Source organism: Pristiophorus japonicus, chromosome 3 (assembly GCF_044704955.1).
Source record: "Pristiophorus japonicus isolate sPriJap1 chromosome 3, sPriJap1.hap1, whole genome shotgun sequence".
NCBI classification, from domain to species: Eukaryota; Metazoa; Chordata; class Chondrichthyes; family Pristiophoridae; genus Pristiophorus; species Pristiophorus japonicus.
The window spans coordinates 329,488,902-329,501,015 of NC_091979.1; the positions used below are offsets into that span (position 1 = coordinate 329,488,902).

At 46.7% G+C, this 12,114-nt stretch overlaps 1 pseudogene; it reads right to left on the reverse strand.

Moving 5' to 3' along the window:
• The window catches only part of LOC139260404 (zinc finger protein 850-like), a 563,299-nt pseudogene that overhangs the window by 59,008 nt on the left and 492,177 nt on the right, over window positions 1-12,114 (reverse strand).

The window sequence follows — 12,114 nt, forward strand, 5'->3', positions numbered from 1 at the left end:
TTCCTGCTTTCTCTCCATACCCCTTGATCCCTTTAGCCGTAAGGGCCATATCTAACTCCCTCTTGAATATATCCAATGAACTGCCATCAACAACTCTCTGTGGTAAGGAATTCCACAGGTTAACAACTCTCTGAGTGAAGAAGTTTCTCCTCATCTCAGTCCTAAATGGCTTAGCCCTTATCCTTAGACTGTGTCCCCTGGTTCTGGACTTCCCCAACATCGGGAACATTCTTCCCGCATCTAACCTGTCCAGTCCCGTTAGAATTTTATATGTTTCTAAGAAATTCACTCTCATCCTTCTAAGCTCCAGTGAATAAAGGCCCAGTCAATCCAGTCTCTCCTCATATGTCAGTCCAGCCATCCCGGGAATCAGTCTGGTGAACCTTCGCTGCACTCCCTCAATAGCAAGAACGTCCTTTCTCAGATTAGGAGACCAAAACTGTACACAATATTCCAGGTGAGGCCTCACCAAAGCCCTGTATAACTGCAGTAAGACCTCCCTGCTCCTATACTCAAATCCCCTAACGATAAAGGATAACATACCATTTGCCTTCTTCACCGCCTGCTGTACCTACATGCCAACTTTCAATGACTGATGTACCATGACACCCAGGTCTCGTTGCAACTCCCCTATTGCTAATCTGCCGCCATTCAGATAATATTCTGCCTTCGTGTTTTTCCCCCGAAGTGGATAACCTCACATTTATCCACATTATACTGCATCTGCCATGCATTCACCTAACCTATCCAAGTCACCCTGCAGCCTCTTCGCATCCCCCTCACAGCTCACACCGCCACCTAGCTTAGTGTCATCTGCAAACTTGGAGATATTACACTTAATTCCTTCATCCAAATCATTAATGTATATTGTAAATAGCTGGGGTCCCAGCACTGAGCCCTGTGGCACCCCACTAGTCACTGCCTGCCATTCTGAAAAAGTCTTGTTTATCCCGATTCTCTGCTTCCTGTCTGCCAACCAGTTCTCTATCCATGTCTGTACATTACCCCCAATACCATGTGCTTTTATTTTGCACACTAATCTCTTGTTGGGACCTTGTCAAAAGCCTTTTGAAAGTCCAAATATACCACATCCACTGGTTCTCCCTTGTCCACTCTACTCGTTATATCCTCAAAAAATTCCAGAAGACTTGTCAAGCATGATTTCCCTTTCATAAATCCATGCTGACTTGGACCGATCCTGTCACTGCTTTCCAAATGCACTGCTATTTCATCTTTAATAATTGATTCCAACATTTTCCCCACTACTGATGTCAGGCTAACCGGTCTAGAATTACATGTTTTCTCTCTCCCTCCTTTTTTTTATAAAAGTGGTTATATTAGCTACCCTCCAGTCCATAGGAACTGATCCAGATAGACTGTTGGAAAATAATCACCAATGTATCCACTATTTCTAGGGCCACTTCCTTAAGTACTCTGGGATGCAGACTATCAGGCGCCAGAGATTTATCGGCCTACAATCCCATCAATTTCCCTAACACAATTTCTCGCCGAATAAGGATATCCTTCAGTTCCTCCTTCTCACTCGACCCTCGGTCCCCTAGTACTTCCGGAAGGTTATTTGTGTCTTCCTTCGTGAAGACAGAACCAAAGTACTTGTTCAACTGGTCTGCCATTTCTTTGTTCCCCATTATAAATTCACCTGAATCCGACTGCAAGGGACCTACGTTTGTCTTCGCTAATCTTTTTCTCTTCACATATCTATAGAAGCTTTTGCAGTCAGTTTTTATGATCCCGGTAAGCTTCCTCTCATACTCTATTTTCTCCCTCCTAATTAAACCCTTTGTCCTCCTCTGCTGAATTCTGAATTTCTCCCAGTCCTCAGGCCAATTTATATGGCTCCTCCTTGGCTTTAACACTATCCTTAATTTCCCTTGTTAGCCACGGTTGAGCCACCTTCCCCGTTTTATTTTTACTCCAGACAAGAATGTACAATTGTTGAAGTTCATCCATGTGATCCACTGCAGATGACCTCTGCACTACCTTCCTTCCACTGCTCTTCCTGTTGGTCATCCATTCCCTATCTGTCTGTGTAACCTTTATCTGCGGTATGACCAAGTCACTAAACGTGCAATTCACAGCATCGCGAATGCTCCAGTGACGCAATGCGGTCTGTCAGGAGCTGCAGCAGGATACACTTCCCACACATGTAGTCGTTAGGGACACTGGAAGCATCCCTGACTTCCCATATAGCACAGGAGGAGCATGACACGTGTCCGAGCTCTCCTGCCATGACTTAACCTTTAGCTTAATTTAATTTGGCAACAACAATGATAAAGGTTACCTACTGGTAAAGGAAAAAAAAAAGAAAAACTACTCACCAATCACCAGCCAATCACTTACCCCCTTGGCTGTGACGTCACTTTTCGATTTCTTTCTACTTCTTTGTTTACCTTTTGCCCCAGCAGCTGCACCAGCTGGCCTCCTCGATCTCCCCGGACTCCCGTCTCCTCCGACTGCTGCCCGAACTCCTGGAATCTCGGGCCTTTTATAGGCCTCCTCGATCTCCCCGGACTCCCGTCTCCTCCGACTGCTGCCCGAACTCCTGGAATCTCGGGCCTTTTATAGGCCTCCTCGATCTCCCGTCTCCTCCGACTGCTGCCCGAACTCCTGGACTCACGGGCCTTTTATAGGCCTCCTCGATCTCCCCGGACTCCCGTCTCCTCTGACTGCTGCCCGAACTCTTGGACTTGGGGGCCTTTTATAGGTCTCCTCGATCACCCCGGACTCCCGTCTCCTCAGACTGCCAACATGGATTTTGATAATTGGGGAAGGGTCGGGAGGTGGGGCTGCAGTGCTGTGTGGTGGGGGCAGGTTGATAGAGCACCTTTGTTTTATGGGTGTTTAGTGTAAGACCTATGCTCTCAGACGCTACGGTGAATGTGTTGATGATGGTTTGGTATTCGTCCTCCGAGTGAGCACAGACGCAAGCTTCATCTGTATATTGTAAATCAAGAACAGATGATGGCACCACCTTGGATCTGGTCTGAAGTCGATGGAGGTTGAACAGTTTCCTGTTTGTTCTACAGATTATCTCCACTCCAGCGGGAAGCTTACTGACAGTGCAATGTAGCATTGCAGCAAGGAAGATCGAGAAGAGCATCGGTGCAATGACATAGCCTTGTTTCACCCCGGTTCAGACATGAATTGGGTCTGTGGTGGGATTGGTCACCAATCCATTGGTCAGGATTACCACTTGCATGTTATCATGAAGCAAGCAGAGAATGGTGACAAATGTTTGAGGACAGCTGAATTTGAAGAGTACATTCCATAATCCCTCACGGTTGAGTGTCAAAGGCCTTGGTCGGGTCAAATAAGGTTGAACCAACCCCACAGTCACTGACACCAAGTGGACTGGGAAAATACATTAAAGGGTAAGACTGTAGAAACACAGTGGCAAACATTTAAGGAGATATTTCATAACTTCTCAGGAAAGATTTATTCAAGTGAGAAATAAAGATGCTAAGAGAAGGATGAACCATCCCTGGCTAACGAAGGAAGTAAAGGATGGTATCAAATTGAAAAAAAGGCATACAATGTTGCAAAGGACAGTGGAAGGTCAGAGGATTGGGAAATTTTTAGAAACCAGCAAAGGATAACTAAAAAAAATGATGAAGGCAGAGAAGATAGCAGATGAGAGCAAACTAGCAAGAAATATAAAAACAGAAGTAAGAGCTTCTACAGAGATATAAAAAGGAAATTAGTATTTTAGCTAAACATTGGTCCCTTAGAAGATGAGACTGGAGAATTAATAATGGGAAACACAGAAATGGCAGAGATTTGAACAAATATTTTGTATCGGTCTTCATGGTAGAGGATACAAAAAACATCCCAATAGTTGATAATCAACGAGCTATTGCAGAGGGGGGGGGAACACTTAAACAGTCACTATCACCAGACATAAAGTAGTAATCAAACTAATGGGACTAAAGGTGGACAAGTCCCCGGGACCTGATGACATGCATCCCAGGGTCTTAAAAGAAGCGGCTGCAGAGATAGTGGATGCATTGGTTGTAATCTGCCAAAATGTTCTTAATTCTGGAGAGGTCCCAGCGGACTGGAAAATTGCAAATGTCACACCCCTATTCAAGTAAGGAGGGAGACAGAGAGCAGGAGACTATAGACCAGTTAGCCTACCATCTGTCAATGGGAAAATACTAGAGTAAGTCATTAACAAAGTAGTAGCAGGACATAAAGAAAATCATATTACAGTCAAGCAGAGTCAGCATGGTTTTGTGAAAGGGAAATCATGATTGACAACTTTGCTGGAGTTGTTAGGGGATCTAATGTGCAGAGTGGATGAAGGAGAACCGGCTGATGTTGCATATTTGCATGTCCAGAAAGCATTCGATAAGGTACCACACAAAAGGTTACTGCACAAGCTAAGAGCTCACGGGGTTGGGGGTAATATATCAGCATGGATAGAGGATTGGCTCACTGACAGAAAACAGTCGGGATAAATGGATCATTTTCAGGTTGGCAAACTGTAACTAGTGGGGTGCTGTGGGATCAGTGCTAAAGCCTCAACTATTAACAATTTATATTAATGACTTGGATGAAGGGACCGAGTATAATGTAGCCAACTTTGCTGATGATACAAAGATAGGTGGGAAAGCAAGTTGTGAGGAGGTCGCAAAGAATCTACAAAGGGATATAGATAGACTCAGTGAGTGGGCAGAAGTCTGGCAGATGAAAATGAGGTAAAATGTCAGGTTATCTTCTTTGGTAGGTAAAATAAAAAAGCAAATTATTTAAATGGGGACGATTACAAAATGCTGTAGTAGAGGGATGTGGGGGTTCTTGTACATGAAACACAAAATGTCAGCACGCAACTACAGCAAGTAATCAGGAAGGCAAGTGGAATGCTGGCCTTTATTGCAAGGGGGATGGAGTATAAAAGTCGGGAAGTCCTGCTACAACTGTAAGACCACACCTGGAGTACAGCGCACAGTTTTGGTCTGGACTTGTCTCCATTCCCGTGCCGAGGGGATTGCTACACCAGACGGGAGGGGCAACATTTGGGGACACTGATTCCCCACCAATTCCCATTCCCCTTCTTTCCGGTGGATAATGGAGGGGCCATTGTGTGCAATGTACAAGTCAGTAACAATTGTCAGCAAACGCTTTCTAATTGGAGGTTGTATTCAGTGGAAATTTTTACACACTGTATTGTAGATTTTATACCAAAGATCAAATTAGGATTAAAGTAAAAGTTTTTAATTTTATTGCAAACTGAATTTCTGTTGAGAGTTACTGAATTAAGGGGAAAGATAACACACAGCGTTTCTTAAATGGACACTGCAGCCCCGAGAATACAATCAGCAATATATCCAGAATATTAAAGTCCAGCCCAGTTATAGGGTTATTAACATCAGCAGAAACAAACCCCAACTGTCAGAATGAACATGGTTCAGTCGGGATGTGATTAACAGCAGCAATAACAGCAGATTCCAACCCCTGCAGTCACTTGTGAACTCGCTGGTGTGTCAGCAGGTGGGATGATCGAGTGAATCCCTTCCCACACTCAGAGCAGATGAACGGCCTCTCCCCCGTGTGAACTCGCTGGTGTCTCAGCAGGTGGGATGACTGAGTGAATCCCTTCCCACACTCCGAGCAGGTGAATGGCCTCTCCCCAGTGTGAACTTGCTGGTGTCTCAGCAAGGTGAATGACAGAGTAAATCCCTTCCCACACTCAGAGCAGGTGAATGGCCTCTCCCCAGTGTGAACTCGCTGGTGTTTCAGCAGGTAGGATGAACAAGTGAATCTCTTCCCACACTCCGAGCAAGTGAACGGCCTCTCCCCAGTGTGAACTCGCTGGTGTTTCAGCAGGTCGGATGAACAAGTGAATCTCTTCCCACACTCAGAGCAGGTGAACGGCCTCTCCCCAGTGTGAACTCGCTGGTGTGCCAGCAGGTTGGATGACCGAGTGAATCCCTTCCCACATTCAGAGCAGGTGAATGGCTTGTCCCCAGTGTGAACTCGCTGGTGTGTCAGCAGGTCGGATGACCCAGTGAAACTCTTCCCACACTTCGAGCAGGTGAACGGCCTCTCCCCAGTGTGAACTTGCTGGTGTTTCAGCAGGTCGGATGAACAAGTGAATCTCTTCCCACACTCAGAGCAGGTGAACGGCCTCTCCCCTGTGTGAACTCGCTGGTGTTTCAGCAGGTCGGATGACCGAGTGAATTCCTTCCCACACTCAGAGCAGGTGAACGGCCTCTCCCCAGTGTGAACTCGCTGGTGTTTCAGCAGGTCGGATGAACAAGTGAATCTCTTCCCACACTCAGAGCAGGTGAACGGCCTCTCCCCAGTGTGAACTCGCTGGTGTGTCAGCAGGTTGGATGACGTTGTGAATCCCTTCCCACACTCCAAGCAGGTGAAAGGCCTCTCCCCAGTGTGAACTCGCTGGTGTTTCAGCAGGTTGGAATGTTCAGCGAATCCCTTCCCACACTCTGAGCAGGTGAACGGCCTCTCCCCACTGTGACTGCGTCGATGAATTTCCAGCTCAGATGGTGATCTGAATACTTTCCCACAGTCACCACATTTCCACGGTTTCTCCATGGTGCGGGTATCCTTGTGACTCTCCAGGTTGGACGATCAGTTGAAGCCTTTCCACACACACAACACGTTTACAGTTTCTCCCCGCTGTGAATGGTGCGATGTTTTTTCAGGCTGTGTAACTGGCTAAAGCTCTTTCCACAGGCAGTACACTGGAACACTCACTCGGGTGTGTGTGTGTCTCGGTGCCTTTCCAGTCACACTGATGTTTGAAATCTTTTCCCACAGACAGAACAGACAAACATTTCTCCTTCCACTTTCAAAGGCCGATGATATTCAGGTCCTGATGAATCGATTGACTCCGTCAGATCTTGACGTGATGTTTGGTTTGTGTTTCCTGTCTGAAAATCTCCCCTTCTAATACGCTGTAAAAGGAGATAACAAAACTCATCACTGTCAGTACAAGACAGAAATTCAGAATACACACATTTAGTTTCCATGGAACATTCTTTCCTCTCTTGTTCTTCCAAAGCTGTAAATCCCTGTCCCACACATTGTCCCTCCTGCTGTGCTGAAATCCAAACCCATCGCATGTCGCTGGACTGTTTCACCTCCCCTCCCAGTTTTCACCACCAATTCTGGCTGGGTTCAGTTCTACACTCACTGGTTCCCCTCCCCTGAAGGTGCTGACTCTGGCTTGTTTCAGTTCTACACTCACTGGTTCCCCTCCACTGAAGGTACTGACTCTGGCTTGTTTCAGTTCTACACTCACTGATTCCCCTCCCTCCCGTCCCCTGAAGGTGCTGACTCTGGCTGGGTTCAGTTCTACACTCACTGATTCCCCTCCCTCCCGTCCCCTGAAGGTACTGACTCTGGCTGGGTTCAGTTCTACACTCACTGATTCCCCTCCCTCCCGTCCCCTGAAGGTACTGACTCTGGCTGGGTTCAGCTCTGCACTCCTTAGTTCCCCTTCCTTCCCTTACAGCTGGTTTCTCTTTGACAAACACTGACATCGCTCACTTTGCTCCTGCACCAAGATGGCCACGCATGCGGTGTGCTGCTCACTGAAGATGGCGGAGCGCTGAACCGGACTTCCTGTACGAAAATGGCCGCCGTTAGTCTGGGCCTGCGACCGAGAAAAAGCCCCGAAGCTGTAACCGCCGATATTCCGGTTATTATTCCAAGCTTGCGGCATGCATCGGTTGTTTATGAAGTCTCTCCGGCTCTCCGCTGGTCCATTACTCCCCTCCGTCCCGCTGAAAATGACACTTCTGTGGAACCTGTGCGAACCGTGTCGCCTCCGTCATTATACACACTGCGCATGCTCCAAACACAGCCAGAGCCCACGCCTGCGCACTGAGCTCCTGTAGTCTGGGTGTGGCACATTCTCCCCCGCGGGGCGTCCTGGGTACATAAGACCATGAGAAATAGGGGCAGGAGGGGGCCACCCGGCCCCCGAGCCTGCTCCTCATTCAATATCATGACTCACAGGCTCAGCTCCACTTCCCTGCCCGCTCCCCATAACCTTTTACTCCCTTACCACACCTGGACTACTGTGCACAGTTTTCCCTCCTTATCTAAGGAAGGATATACTTGCCTTGCTTAGATATAGAGTAAAGCTCCCTCAACACTGTCCAACCAGACATTCCAAGGGCAGTTACAACACAGGTTAGATACAGAGTATATCTCCCTCTGCCCTGTCCCAAGAATTCCAGAGTAGATATTGCATTGATTAGATACAGAATAAAGCTCCCTCTACACTGTCCCATCAAACACTCCCAGGGCAGGTACAGCACAGGATAGATAGAGTAAAGCTTTCTCTACACTGTCCTAAAGAAACCCAGGGCAGGTCCAGCAAGGGTTACAATTTAAAGCTCGCTTTACGCTGACCCATCAAACACTCCCAGGGCAGGTACAACACAGATTAAATACACAGTAAGGATCCCTCTGCACTGTCCCACCAGATATTCCCAGGGCAGGTACAGCACAGGTAAGATACAGAGTAAAGCTCCCTCAACATTGTCGCATCAAACACCGCCAGGGCCGGTACAACACATGTTGGACACTGAGTACATCTCCCCCAAACACTCCAGGGCAGGAACAGCACAGGATAAATACAGAGTAAAGCTCCCTCTATGCTGTCCCATCAAACAGTCCCGCAACAGGCACAGCACGGGTTAGTCAAAGAGTAAGGCTCCCCATAAACTGATCCATCAAACACTGCCATCGCAGGTACAGCACGGGTTAGATACAGAGTAAAACTCACTGTACACTCTCCATCAGCACTCCCAGGGCAGGTACAGCACTGGTTACATACAGAGTAACGCTCCCTCTACGCTATCCCATTAAACACTTCCGGGACAAGTACAGCACTGATTAAATACAGAGTAAACATCCCTCTACATTGTCCCATCAACCACTCCCAGGGTAGGTAAATCACGGGTTAGATCCAGAGTAAATCTCTCTCTACATTGTGTCATCAAACACTCCGAGGGAAGATACAGCATGGATTAGATAGAGAGAAAAGCTAGCTCTACACTATCCTATCAAAAACTGCCAGGGCAGGTACAGCATGGGTCAGACAGAAAGATTTAGGCTGGGTGTCCCAGAACTTGGGGCCTGGGCAACAGAAGGCACAGCCACCAATGGTTGAACAATTATAATCAGGGATGCTCAGGAAGACAGATATCTCATGGGGTAGGGGGGTGGGGGTGTTGTGGGGCTGGAGGAGATTACAGAGCTCGGGAGGGGCGAGGCCATGGAGGGATTTGAAAATAAGTATTAGAATTCTGAAATCAAGGCGTTGCTTAACCAGAAGCCAATGTAGGTCAGCGGGCACAGGGGTGATGGGCGAGCTGGACTTGGTGCGAGTTAGGACTTTTGGATCAACTCTAGTTTATGTAGGGTAGAATGAGGGAGGAGTGCTTTGGAATAGACAAGTTCAGAAGTAACAAAGGCATGGATGAGGGCTTCAGCAGTGGATGAGCTGAGGCAAGATCGTAGATGGGTGATGTTAGAGGTGGAAATAGGCAGTCTTTGTTATGCTGTGGATATGTGGTCAAAAACTTACTTCAGGGTTAAGTATGATACCGAGGTTGCAAACAGTCTGGTTCAGCCTCAGACAGAAGTTGGAGAGAGTGATGGAGTCAGTGGCTAGGGAACAGAGTTTGTGGCAATGACAATTACAAATATCAGAATATTTCACAGGTAAATGTGTGGATGAGTTATTTAAATTAAATCAGTTTCAAAAACGGGTTAACTGATGCAGAAATAACGGATTTCAAATCTTATGCAAGATAGTTCAATAAAGGGGTGGTTCAAAGGATTTCAGCTGAGTTTAAAGTGAGATACTACAGTTCAGTCGACGACAACCACAACTCATGTACTCAAACAGAACAAGTTTGGTGTTTGATATGACAGAAGGCGAACTAGGTGAGAAGTGATTAAGAAAAAGCCCTAAACTGGAACAGTCAGTAACAGAACATCAGTCTCCACTGATCATGGAGGGATCAAATATTCAACAAAAATAATTTATTCAACATTTATACACAATATTAATCTCCAGCTCAGGTATAGAGGTTATTAAGATCATCAGAAACAAACAAGAGCTGCCAGAACGAACATGGTTCAGTGCCCAATGCAATCCCAGTAAATCCTGTTCTATTCACAAATACAGCCTTTCTCCTCAGCCCATTTAAAACTGAGATGAGGAGGAATTTCTTCTCTCAGAGGGTTGTAAATCTGTGGAATTCGCTGCCTCAGAGAGCTGTGGAACCTGGGTCACTGAATACATTTAAGACAGAAATAGACCGTTTTTTAACCAATAAGGGATTGAGGGGTTATGGGGAGGGGTTATGGGGAGCGGGCGGGGAAGTGGAGCTATGTCTAAGATCAGATCAGCCCTGATCTTATTGAATGGGGAGCAGGCTCGGGGGGGGGGGCGGATAGCCCACTACTGCTCCTATTTCTCATGGTCTTATGTACCCAGCATGACCCGTGGGGAGAATGTGCCGCATCCAGACTACAGGAGCTCAGTGCGCAGGCGCGGGCCCTGGCTGTGTTTGGAGCATGCGTGATGCATGTAATGGCGGAGGAGACACGGTTTGCACAGGCTCCACAGAGGTAGTAATCTCAGGACTGCTATCAGTGCCACGTGCTAGTCAGAGTAGGAATCGCAGGATAGCTCAGATGAATACGTGGCTTGAGGAATGGTGCAGAAGAGAGGGATTCAAATTCCTGGGACATTGGAACCGGTTCTGAGAGAGGTGGGACCAGTACAAACCGGACGGTCTGCACCTGGGCAGGACCGGAACCAATGTCCGAGCGGGAGTGTTTGCTAGTGCTGTTGGGGAGGAGTTAAACTAATATGGCAGGGGGATGGGAACTAATGCAGGGAGACAGAGGGAAGTAAAATAGGGGCAGAAGCAAAACATAGAAAGAAGAAAAGTAAAAGTGGAAGGCAGAGCAACCCAAGTCAAAAATCAAAAGGCCCACATTGCAGCAAAATTCTAAAAGGGCAAAGTGTGTTAAAAAGACAAGCCTGAAGGCTCTGTGCCTCAATGCGAGGTGTATTCGTAATAAGGTGGATGAATTAACTGCACAGGCAGCAATTAATGAATATGATGTAATTGGCATCATGGACACATGGCTCCAGGGTGACCAAGGCTGGGAACTCAACATCCAGGGATATTCAACATTCAGGAAGGATAGACAGAAAGGAAAAGGAGGTGAGGTAGCACTGCTGGTTAAAGAGAAAATTAACGCAATAGTAAGGAAGGACATTAGCTTGGGTGATGTGGAATCGGTATGGGTGGAGCTGCGGAATACCAAAGGGCAGAAAACTCTAGTGGGAGTTATGTACAGACCACCGAACAGTAGTAGTGAGGTTGGGGACAGCATCAAACAAGAAATTAGGGGTACGTGCAATAAAGGTACAGCAGTTATCATGGGTGACTTTAATCTACATATAGATTGGGCTAACCAAACTGGTAGCAATACGATGGAGGAGAATTTCCTGGAGTGTATTAGGGATGGTTTTCTGGACCAATATGTCGAGGAACCAACTAGAGGGCTGGCCATCCTAGACTGGGTGATGTGTAATGAGAAAGGACTAATGAGCAATCTTGTTGTGCAAAGCCCCTTGGGGAAGAGTGACCATAATATGGTAGAATTCTTTATTAAGATGAAGAGTAACACAGTTAATTCAGAAACTAGGCCCTGAACGTAAGGAAAGGTAATTTCGACGGTATGAGACATGAATTGGCTAGAATAGACTGGCAAATGATACTTAAAGGGTTGACGGTGGATAGGCAATGGCAAACATTTAAAAATCACATGGATGAACTTCAACAATTGTACATCCCTGTCTGGAAATAAAAAGAAAATGGGGAAGGTGGCTCAACCGTGGCTAACAAGGGAAATTAGGGATAGTGTTAAATCCAAGGAAGAGGCATATAAATTGGCCAGAAAAAGCAGCAAATCTGAGGACTGGGAGAAACTTAGAATTCAGCAGAGGAGGACAAAGGGTTTAGTTAAGAGGGGGAAAATAGAGTGTGAGAGGAAGCTTGCCGGGAACATAAAAACTGACTGCAAAAGCTTCTA